We start from the raw sequence: 12,522 nt of genomic DNA, 5'->3' as shown, positions 1-12,522 counted from the left end.
TTCACTAAGATGGTTTTATATGCATTGCAGACAAAGCTAGACAAAATAAGGCCACAATAAATCTTGTAGCCACTGCAAAAATGCAGTTTACAAAGGCTGAGTTAATGGGAATGCCTTATGTTTAGGAAAAACAGCTATTTAGTAAGTGATTAGTTAAAAGGTTACTATTTTTGGCACTGATAAATTGTATACATCTGCTTAAAATGCTGTACTTCACTTCTGGAGGTCTTTGTTGATGAACAGACTACAAATTTCTTCAACACATTCATCATCCACAATTACTCAAATTTCACTGAATAATTATTAACACATTGAGGATTTGTAAATATTTGTAGTTCTCAATTCATATTTTGAAATCACCAGTACTAATTCCTCATCTCCAAATCAATTTTCAATTAGCCAGTGTAATATGTATTTCCAATTATATTTTCAGAGTTATGTTCTAAGCTGTAGAATTCAGCTGGAGTTTTGTGCTGAAAAGAGTTTATGCTGGAGTTTATGCTAAAAATACAAAAAAATCTGTTTGTGAGGTTTGTTTTTCTTACTAATTTTTTCTTACTCCATCAGGAACATTTGTAACGGTAAAGCTTGAGTGCCTAAATGCTGGTAGTGCAAGTATTTCATGAAATTGAAATTCTCAATCGGAATGAATATTTACAGTCCTTGGTTCAGTATGATAACAAGTAGTATTCATCTCTTTCTTGACATGCTGTCTGGATGAAACTTGGAGTAATACTAAAATTCTTGCAAATCTCAGGCAATTTTATAGCTGTTGGTTGATTAAGACCCGATTGTGTGAAGCCTCAGGCTTTTGTTTGTCACTGGAAAAGCAGGTGAAACAAACTGCTTTGAATGAAAGACGAAGTTACTGGTTAGGGAACTGTGTCTTCCCATCTGGTTGCCTCAAGGAAAAGCCTGCAAGAGTGAAGCAACAGCAGAGTGGCTTCCCTCACCTCCCTGCTTGTGTGCTTTCTGCTTGGCTGAGCTGTAGGATAATCCTACTGTGAGCAGTGTGGTGTCTCACTAGCGCTCTTAGTGCATACTGTATTAAGCTCAGTTAGTTTAGCCTCAATTGAAATCTAGTACACACACCTTGGAGAAAGTTCCGGGGTGTGTGTGTGTGAATATAAATTGCTTGCTTGCTTGCACATATCACTTATCAGTGAGTAAACCAGCACAAGTAGGTAGGTTTTTGGTACCACTTGGTAACATGGCATTTCAGGAACAGGCCTATATTATATTTAGTAATACGCAATGTGTGTACATATCGGCACATACCCTTAACATATAGGAGTTATGTTTTCATTGTGCTATTCTTGCATCTTATAAGCTTGTTTTATGTTTGTTTTTGACAATTGGTAGTATTAAAGTATATTGGAATGAATATGTTTGTTCTCTGTTAAAAAGTGGAGCACTATAGACAAGGATATGTAAAATAAATGCAAAAAATACCTTATGTCAAGAAATGTCATGATTTTTTCATTCTCTTCTGAAGTTTTGTAAGGAGCTTAGACTATTTTAGGGGAGGTTTAGGTTGGATATTGGGAAGAACTTTACTGAAAGTGTTGTTAGGCATTGGAATGGGCTTCCCAGGTAAGTGGTTGAGTCACCATCCCTGGAGGTCTTAAAAGATGTTTAGATGTAGAGCTTAGTGATATGGTTTAGTGGAGGATTTGTTAGTGTTAGGTCAGAGGTTGGACTCCGTGATCTTGGAGGTCTCTTCCAACCTAGATGATTCTGTGATCTATTTATTTATTTATTTATTTATTTTAAATCTCCACTAACTTAATAAGCATCTAATAGAATAGACTAGGCAGTTTCAGTGAAAGTAACAGTGGTACTCTTTATTCAAATGTGAGTTAACATTTAAATCAATAGATTTATTTCTTTATTTATTTAATTGCCATGAAAACAAAAACACGTGTTTCAGCAAGTCCTCTCCTTAATGATTATTCTATAGATAGACTCACCTTTTCACTAGGGGTGTTCCCATGCATTTAAATAACAAACTTGCATGATCTTACACTGTATTTTTTAAGCTATGTTAATAACTGTTAATGGACATTGAGAAAGAAAGGAATGTCCTTGTTTAATTTCAAAGCTAAGAAATAAAAAATAAAATAAAAAAGAAAAAAAGAAAAAATAAAATAAAAAGACATCATTTCTGTGCATCTCTCCCACTGCTGCAGATTTTTTTTTTTTGCTTCTTCAGATGTGAATAATAAGTGGTTATGATGGGTGCAGCAAGGAGCTCTGGGACTGACAGCCCTGCTGCTGGATGCTTCAGCAGGTGGTTCAACAGCAGCAATACAAAGAGAGATGTGGGAAATCATGGGAATAAAACCAGCATACTCAGTCTAGGGTCTAGGTCTTCCTCAGAGGTTTCAGGATAGATAGCCCACCTTGAATGTAAATGGATTGTGAACAGTGTTCCACTACACCAGAAAGAAGACAGAAAAAGCAAGAGAAGGAAAAAGATACAAGTTTACACTGTTATGCACTATGTCATTTAGATCAAGTAATTGAAATGAAGACTGGGGGGAGGGTGGAGAGGGAGGGGCGGGAGACATGATTGTTTGTTTAATTTATTTATTTTTTCAACAGTTAAATAGTTTTTAATTTTGCCTCCCTTCCCCCCCCCCCCCCCCCCCCAAAAAAAAAAAAAAAAAGTATGGAACCAAGTTTTTTGTGGGCACTTCTTTGGGGCTTATTCTCTTGGTTTGGCATGTTGCTGTTTGCATTCTCTCCATTTAATGGCGTTCTTGTAAAGCAAGCAGCCTTTCCTGAGCTATATGGATTCTGTTGGCCTCTTTTGTCAGCCTCTTCTCACAGATAACTAGTGATAGGGCAAGAGGGAATGGCCTCAAGTTGCTCCTGGGGAGGTTCAGCTTGGAAATTAGGAGACATTTCTTCTCAGAAAGAGTAATCAGACATTGGAATGGGTTGCCCAGAGTGGTGGTGGAGTCACCATCCTTGGGAGACTTTAAGGAAAGGTTGGATGTAGTGCTTAGGGACATAGTTTAATGGGTGACATTGGTGGTAGTGGTATGGTTGGACCAGATGATCTTGGAGGTCTTTTCCAACCTTAATTACTCTATAACTCTATGATAACTGTAGATTCTGGGAGAATGGCAGCACGGATATCAGTGTGACAGCACACCTTGTAGATAGCGGAAGTAGGTGACTGCTTGTAATTCAGCTGTGGTTCAGTGTGCATCTTAAACCCCTTTTGGTGTTGAGACTTCTTGTAACCCTGTCCATGGTGGTTTAGATTTGCCAATTCCAAACTGGCAGAGCCAGCAATGCTTACACTGCCTCTGACTTATAAAAACAGCGGCTTTTCAGAAAGGCGCAAAATACAAGAAAATGCGTAACAACTGTTTTGAAGTACTAAAGGTGGTGGAGGATTAATACATATTATCTGTGACTATGCTTCATATAATAGCTCTCAGAAATGTGTTTCATGCATTTTAAACATCAAGCCTAATTGCAGTTTGTAATGTGAAGATGACAGCTAGTAATAACATTTTAAAAAAAAAAAAACAAAAAACAAAAAACAAAAAACAGCTGCAATCAAATATGCAATATAAAAATGAAAAACAGGTGCGGTGCTTACACATAGAGGTTAAAGTTTATATTCATAGATTAAATCATGGATTAAGGAACATGAATCACGTTTAATATTTCCTTTAGTATCATTAGAATTGAAAGCTATCTTCTTAAATACTTAGAGAAGTGAAGAAAAATACTTCTTGCCTGAAGAGCTAAGTAGAAGTCAGCAAACATCATTGGATGTATGTGCCATCTTTCAGATGTATATGGAAAGCTACATTAGTGTTATCAGTAATAGAGAGTTGTAGTTGCTTGAATATTTGCACAAATGGAGAGCATAAGTGTGATAATTTTACTTCCATCACGTCTGATCAGCCGTAGAGCACTCTGAAGGTCAGAACGTGCAGCAAAAACTTTATTAGTTTAAAATATATATATACGCGTGTATGTGTGTTTGAAATGGTTCCTTTGGTACCTATTTAAGATACATTTCACTTCATACAAATACTGCAAAATTTGAATATGGATGCATTTGAAAATTACCTCATGATGATTTTTTTATAGTTTGTAATTTGCTTCTGAATCATTTCGTTGTTGTCTTTGTTTTTATAGTCTTCTGAATGTGCATAGAAAGGCTTTGTTAATTAACACTCAGTTTGTCTAGTTGAATTCCAATTTTGTAGAATTAAAATTAATTCACCTTCATTTTTTCATTTCTGTATTCATTATGCAGTGTAAGCCAGTGCACAAAAATGTTAATACCTGGAATGCTTTTGGCAGTAATAATTTATTCTGTAAAGCAACATCTATTCACAACTCCTAAAAATTGTAAACTACTTACATTTCTTACAAAGTTTGCAGTATTTTTCTCTTCTACTCTCACTTCAGTCCTACTAACTGCATGTTACTTAGAAAATTGCAAAGTATAGAAACACTTTCAGAGATATAAAGGTCTACAAAAAATACAACATTTGAGAAAGCTATTAAACTTTATGTATTGATACTGTGCTATAATCTCCCCCTCCCTTTTTTTTTTTTTTTTTTTTTTTGTCTTAGCATTAGTATTATACTTGCTGCAGTAATTTCAGTCTGTGTTGCTCAGTCTACCAAGACTTTAATCCTCACTAATGACACTTAGTAATCTAGCAATATGCATTGTTTCAAGCTATGGTACTGTTTTTTCACTCTTTCAAACTAGGAGAGTGACTTATTTGCCAAATATCTGTGAAACGGGAAAAGTAATTTTTCAACCTTTACAGAAAATACTGTATCTTTTTAACCCAAAATAAAGAACATGTTTTAGCTGAGCCCTAAACTTCCATGAGAGTGCTGTGGGGAAGGTCTCAATGCTCAAGAAAAGTGTACATACTTTTATATATAAAAGTATATAGAAAAGTAGATGTACATTTTTTTTTTTTTTTTTTTTTTACTTTGGAAATAGTAAAACTTACTGTTCTCCTTAAATCAGAGGCATTTAAATAAATCAGCATCTAAAAGGAGGAAAAAATAGGTTAACTGTTTCTGTTTTCTGGACTATAAACATTTTCAATTTCTAAAATACTTTCTGATGATAAGCTGTCCTATGTGTTGATTATATTTAAATAATATAATATTTTATAAGCATCACTTAAGTTGTACTCATATTTTACATGAGTTTCATGTGGTAAAAACCAAATGACTAAAAAAATTATTCAAAAAGTATATTAAAGATCATTAAACTAATAAGAATAGGAATAGCTAATGTGTCTTTCTTTGGACAATTACTCCCTATTCATAGTGAATCAGAAAATCTCAACTATCCAATTGCCTGGAAATATTTAAAAGCTCTGTGCATGAAAACAAATGTTTCATGCCTTACAGTTTTGCCTCACAGTGTTAACACACGTATATAGAGACAATAAGGAAACATTAAGTCATAGTTCCATTAAGTGTAATAACAGTTTTTACTAAGAGCACAATTCCCTATTTTTTTCTTGATGATACTGTAAGCCACATCATATTTCTTTAATTTTGTGTTTATATTGCTTCTGTGTCCTGCTCCTTTTCCTGCCCAGATGAGTTGTTCTTTTGATATATTTGCTGTTAGCACTCTAAATTATTTTCCCATGACCACACCAATCTTTATGGGGAAGTGGGAGATGATGATTAAATTATTTCTGTGTAATAAGCTACTGGACAGGCTCACTTTGTTCAGTCCAGATGTTCAGTCTGTTTTTCTGAGCAATTTCTTATCTATAAAAACTAATGTGAGGTAAATATGTGCATTTTATTCTATTCTATTACAGAATATTTGCATGCCCAAGTACGAGAACAAACAACTTAGAAGCTATCTATGCTTTTTTTCATATCTTTAAGTGTTCTGTTTGTGTTTGGTTTGAACAGAAAAAAATAAAAGAGGAGTAGTAGTAGGAGTAGTGTGGACTCCTTGGAGTCCACAGTGTCTACAACATTAAACATAAAACATTAAACATGCCTCAAACATTAATTAGTTTGAGAATATACAGTTTTCCATATTAATTTCCATATTTCCATTCTAGTCTAAACGATGAATGGAGGAAAATGTTCAAGACTAGAGTATGCTCTAGTTCCTTTTCTACTTGCAAATTAAAACAAAAATGAAGATAATTTTGAATGCTATTTACATTGATTGAAATGTGACAGTCATGTCAATTTGGCCTTTGTTTTTTTTGTTTGTTTGTTTTTAGAAATCCTCATCATGTTATTTTATTGCTTTAGCAGCCTGATTTTCTACTTATACCGTTATATGAATGGCAGTATTTTTAATTTTGAAAACTACTATTTGGTTATAAACTCCCTGAATTCTGCTGTGATGTTAATTGAGCCTGAATGTCATAGAAGCAATGTTTTTGATGGCTAATTAGATATTTAACCTCCCTGTGTCATTGTCATCAAGCTGATGATCTTGATGAAGAATGCCTGCCAATCAGTGATGTAGAAATACCAAAATAACATAGATATTATTTGTGTGATTGCTAAATTAGTGGTTAGACTTTGCAGTTATTAGTGGAATAGCCAGTTCGTTCCTCACTTTTCAAATTCTCAAATATATACTATTTTTTCTGGTTCTTGTGTTGGTCAAAGAACACTCCTTTTGCGAGTTAAGTAAAAGGATCTTAGTATTCAAAGAGGAGTCAAATCCTCATCTGCACTGAATTGGCCTAAAGGTCCATCTAACAATAATGTGAAACAGTAATCATTTTCATGATTGATAATACTTCTCAGCTTCTCAATATCAGTAGTTAGTTGGTTCTGAAGGTAAGGACTGCCTCAGGACAACTGTGTTCAGATCCATTTGAACACCTTTTCACCATTAATTTTTATAAATTCTCTTTAATACTTATACACGTTTGGCCTGAGGATTTTGTATGTTCAAGAGTTCTTCAGTGCAAGTGCGAACCATGCAGAGAAAGTACAAATAGATTCAAATGTTGGTGTGTGAAAACCCGAAAGAAGATAAAGGGTATGCAAAGAAGGTATATTATTAACAAATTACAGAGGAGTTTTTGGTTTTTGTTTTTTATTATTATTTTTTTTAAAAAAAAGATTCAATTTGGGTAGAGAAAGGTAAAACATGTATGACAGACACGGTGAACTGTTTTGGGGAATAGTGTTTAGTGCTGTCTGAACTTTCTCCTTTGTTAATATTACATGTTTGTCAACTGATGTAGGTGATCTAATTTGTTTCCTTGCTTTTTGTGCTTGTGTGGTTATTCAGAGGCATACTTAATGTTAATGCATGGGGTAACTTTATGCAGCTTAATACAGCTGTTTGAGATTATGGAATTGAAGCTACAGAGAATTGGAAAATAATAGTTATAACTGTGAAGTACATAAGTCATACAGAATTCACTTTTTGTACTAAGTTTACTTTTTAACTATTCTGAAGTTAGTTTTGTCAGTGTCGTATGTAAGATAGTCTAGTAGCTAGTATGTAATGATCTCAGCCTCTTGGGTGAGATTATATCAATAGTTTTTGTAGATGAATGCTCATTTCCTCTCCCTTTTCTCTCTCATTAGGCTATCCATGTATTATGGATATATAATATAAATCCATATATATAAATATTTGGATTTCTATTTAAAATATGACTTCTGGCACATTCCTACCAAGAAGCTGCTGCATTAGACTTATCGCTGGAAGAAGTTACTGAACAGAATACAAGTGCAGTTTAGAAAGCATTAGATCCCCTTGTGTATATAATTCTTGTGTATATAATTCTGATCGCTGCAAAACAAAAGCCATGTCAAACTTTGTCAAACAAATACTTTATATAAAATTGAATTATTTACTATGTGCATTTCCATCTTTGTTGTTGTTGTTGAAACATTTATTTGGAACTTATCAGAGATATGAAATCTCCATAACAAAATAAATATACTTTTTCTCTCTACTTTTTTCTTAATTATATCTCCTTATTCATGTTAGAAACTGCAGAAATGTCCAGGTTAACTTGGAAGCATCCACACTAGAAGGAAACTATTAGATTTTAGATTTGTTTGCTCATTAAATCTTAATCTATTTCCAAGTTTAAGTTCAAAAAATTGGGACTGGGTTGGGTTTTTTGGGGCAGAGGGAACAAAGGAGGCTGCCTACCTTTGGGATGTGTTTTTCCTTCCTTCCCTCCGTCTGCTGAATTTTGTTTTGTACTGTGTACAGCTCTGAATGTTTTCAGCTGGTCTTTTTTAGAGTCTTCTGAGGCGGGAGGCAAAACTGAAGTTCCAATAGCTATTTACTTCTGTTTCTCTGTTGGGGTTGATGTGATCGGTTTGATTGAGGTGCCTACAGAAGGTATTAGACAACAAAGAAAATTACTGTTCTTTGCTGTTGCTAAAACATTGGAATAAAATAACAATATGCTACTTGAACATAGTTTATGATGTTGTGAAATGTCACGCTTGCTTTGAGTTGTCTAGACTGGAAAAGAACAACCAAAAATAATGACAAATAGATGTTTTTCTTCTTCTATACTGAATTTATATTAAGGAGATGCAGCTCCTCTCTGTAGAGCTTATGAGACAACACTAAATTGAAATAAAAATCAATATTTGTAATAGGTAACTGTCATAGCATCAATACTATACTTCTTAATCTTCACTTAATGTTACAGATATTAAATCATTCACTGCAGGCAGTTCTGAATGATAGATGAAATAAAAAGTCCCTGATCAATGCACAGAACACATACAGGTGGCAAATGCTGTAGGTATATCTAAAATGTTCATGTATGATGAAATCATGTCAGAAAATCATAGTTTCCATTTGGAGTGGAGGAGATCTGCATGAATTAAAAAAAAAATAATACATTAATACTGCAAATGCGTGACTTTCTCTCAGAATGGCTACTTAAAAAGATTAACAGTTCTCATCTAAAAACGGACTTTAACCACTATTTCACTAGTGCTTCAAATATCCTCAAGTGGAGTAATAATTTCTCAATGTTACAAAATCAATCAACATTTTTAAATTATCATATCTCATTTATTAGCTGATCTACTTGGATTGCATGGTTACTTAAAAAGTAAAAATAAAAAAAATAAATCCTAACTGATGTATTCCGAGGTCAGTGTTATAAATCAATTTTCCTTGTCAATGCAATTCACATTTCTGGGTTTTGTCCTAACTATTATGAGGAGATAGTTTGAGGAATACAAGATGATTCGGACATTTTATGATTTTGTTGTACTACATTTCTTAGTAGAAAAAATATTTTACCTTTATTTTACCTGGGTAGCTCCCAGCTACCTTTTACCCTCCTACATCAGCATGGGAAAAGGGCTCAATATAGTGAATTGTGTATCTATCTTCCTTCCTATTTTTATCTTTGTTCCTTTTATTTTTGTCCATTGCTTCTACTCAACAATCCAAATACAACATTAGGATGTTGCTCTTTATCCCTGTGTGTGGATGAACTCAATGCATTACACCAGAATTGAGGTTCAACAGATGCCTGATGCACTAATGCCAGGTAGATGGGTTTAGGAGAGGATTCCTTAGTAGTTTCAGTTAGTTCCTGTACTGCAGAATTGTAAGATATGTTTAATAACACTTAGCAAAGTATGTTGTTCCAGTGTCACTATAGTAGTTAAAATGTTCATAAGTGGGATCTATGGCTGACTGCCTAAACAGAAATGCATACATTGTAGGCTGCCTACCTCTGACAGCAGTACTTGACACACAGATACTGGACTGGAAACCAATGCCATGCACTGTATACCTTTGATCAACAAGGGTGGTGTGTCACCTAAAGAACTTCTCTTGTCTACAGTGACATAATTTCTACAGCTTATGATGCCTGTTACATATAATGATATAGTTTTTTTCCTCACTGGATTCTGGGAAAAAAAGGGTTGGAACTGGACACATTGCTGAGTTGCAACTTAAATACATTTAGTCTTAAAAATAATGTGAAGTACATTTTCTTTATGATGGTGGTCACCATGTTCCTGATGAAGAGTAAAAGTGATTTCTATATTGTATTCTCATTTTTCAATATATTGGTAACAAACAAACAAAAACCAAACAACACAGTTCTTCCTTTTTTTTTTTCTTTTTTTTTTTTTTTTCTTTCTTTGTCTTAGGGGTTGAGCAGCCAATTCCTAACTAAAGCTATTAAATGAAAAATGAGAAGCTTCAAAAAAGACACGGGAGGAAAAACTACGTACTGTCTGTAGTCAATATTCTGGCTGTTTGCAAAGTGTTAGCTGTCTAGAAATTCAATGACTTTCAAGGACGCTTGATATTGTAGGGGTTGTTTGGGAGGCACATTTAATGTGCTTTGTAATACTAGATTTCTATCAAGTGCTGATATTTAGACTTTTATCTAATTTGTACTATACCCCAGTTCTGTGAAATAGTAGCAGTTTTCCTAAATGTGGGGCAATGCAAAACAAGCATATTTAGTATACCAATTTACCCTATCATGTATTTTTGAAAATTTAAGCTCTTTCACAAACACTTGTACAACCAACGTTACCAATGGTATATCTGTGAAATTGGAAAAGCTTTAGAGGAATTAAATTCTGTTCTACTGGGTTGTGGTGGATTTTTTGTTTGTTTGTTTGTTTGTTTCTCCAATTGATCAAAATCAGTAAGGGTTTACAAAATGCTTTATCTTACTCTTTGAATGTCTTTTTATTTTCTCCTTTGATAGGGGGATGTTTGGTGAGAACAATCTAAGAGACCTAACAACAAGATCTATAATAGCATAACTTTGATTTAGACATTCATCATTACTTTGGCTACTTCAAATAATGTTGAAAGAAGAGTGGAAAACACTTATCACTTACCTTTAATTTATACAGCTGTCCTAAGAAGCATGGTTTCTTTTATTTCAGAGCTCTGTAAATGGTATACAATAAGGTGAAGCCTAAATGGGGCCAGTAAATGTTATCAGCTTTGCTTCGCTGTAAGGATAAGGTGTGTATAGTGTAACACATATTAACACCGTGGTCTCATTAATAACAAATTTCTCTGATACATGTCTCAGTGGCAGCCTATACTAATTGACTCAGACACTAATTGGGTCAGATGAAAGAAAGTAGACAGCAGTCACTCAAGCAGAGTAGAACAGACTGTTCTCTAATTGCTTCTGACAGAGGAACAAAAAAGGAACTTAAAATATTGCAGACTAATGTCAGCCACCACTGTGTATTTAATGTGGTTATTTGTAAAGAAGACAAACTGAAACAAACGTTGGTCCTGCATGTATTATTAACCCCTTTTCTGGTATCTCTGTTCTGCATGTATATGACATGAATATTGACAGCCTGTGACTGTGTAAAGCATGTCTGATTATTTTGTTTTTAGGAGCAAATCAGAAAATCTGTGAGAAAATACATAAAAATCCAAATGCTTATGAGTTTTTGCAACTATGTATCACTAGGTGGCATTTGCTGAAAACAGTACAGTAATTTCATTTTTACATCAGAAAACAGTTTGTGCGAAACCACTAGGTCCTAATGTCATATTTTTGATTCTGATGACCTCTTATAAATCCTGATGCTTCATTCAGCTTCATTTGTTGTGAGCTGACACAGTCTGTAATTCAGGAAGTTTGTGAGCCCTTATTTTCTCACTTTGATTTATGCTGCTCATGAATAAACCTTACTCTCCTTGGTCCTTTGTCCTTTACTTACTATCCTTGGTCCTGTGTCCTTTACTGTTTGCATTTGAACAAACATAGAAACCTAGAATATAAACATTTCCAGATAAGGAATAACATCAGTCTAAGGTTATCTACTGTTTTCTGAAAAACAACAACAACAAAATAGTATTTTATTAAATGAACATTGTGAATATGAAAGCTGTGCATAATTTTAGCTAGTTATATAACCTTTTTTTTTTCTTTTTTTTTTTTCTCCTCTTCTGTTACAATAATACTCCCACGCAGTGCCTCTGTCACAGCTCAGTCTGGGATTGCCTGCTGATCAACTAAATGGTGATATCTTCCCTCTCAAGTTTAAAAAAACACAAACAACAACAACAAAATCCTACAGCCTCCATGTTCTAGCAAGCAACACTCAGTACTTGCCCCAGCTCCGTTATGGCAGTTTCAACCTCATGTTTTCTGTAACAACTTTCCTGGTTAAAAAGCATAAGAGCTAGAGCCATTAGAAGTTTGTCAAAAACATGTTTCTTAGTTTGCAGTAGTTCTGTCACATTGCCGAAATACACAAACTGCCAACACTGCTGTTTTCTTGTACATAACTTCTCATATGTATCTGAAATACATTTATAGTTTTGGGGTTAGCTTAGAGCAGGCCTGGTGACATTAGCCGTGTTGAGGGAGGTTGCTTTTATTCTGGGTTATTTTCAGCAATTCTCACATGACTGGTACAGAAGATTAATAACATTTATTATGTGTTGTCACTAGATGTGCAGTGTACACAAAGCAATTTTATTTGGCATTACCTGATGAGGATTTCATGGTGGTGACTGTATGTGAAGGC

The 12,522-nt window shown here is 34.2% G+C and overlaps 1 protein-coding gene across 12 annotated transcripts in view; it reads left to right on the top strand.

Annotated features, from left to right (window-relative positions):
- Positions 1 to 12,522, top strand: part of DMD (dystrophin) — a 1,246,037-nt gene that overhangs the window by 264,563 nt on the left and 968,952 nt on the right. The gene's annotated exons all lie outside the window — the stretch shown is intronic.

The sequence above is a fragment of the Aythya ferina genome (genome assembly GCF_964211825.1).
Source record: "Aythya ferina genome assembly, chromosome: 1".
Taxonomy (NCBI): Eukaryota; Metazoa; Chordata; class Aves; order Anseriformes; family Anatidae; genus Aythya; species Aythya ferina.
Note: the sequence above shows the minus strand (reverse complement) of the source record. Positions and strands in the feature narration are given on the sequence as shown.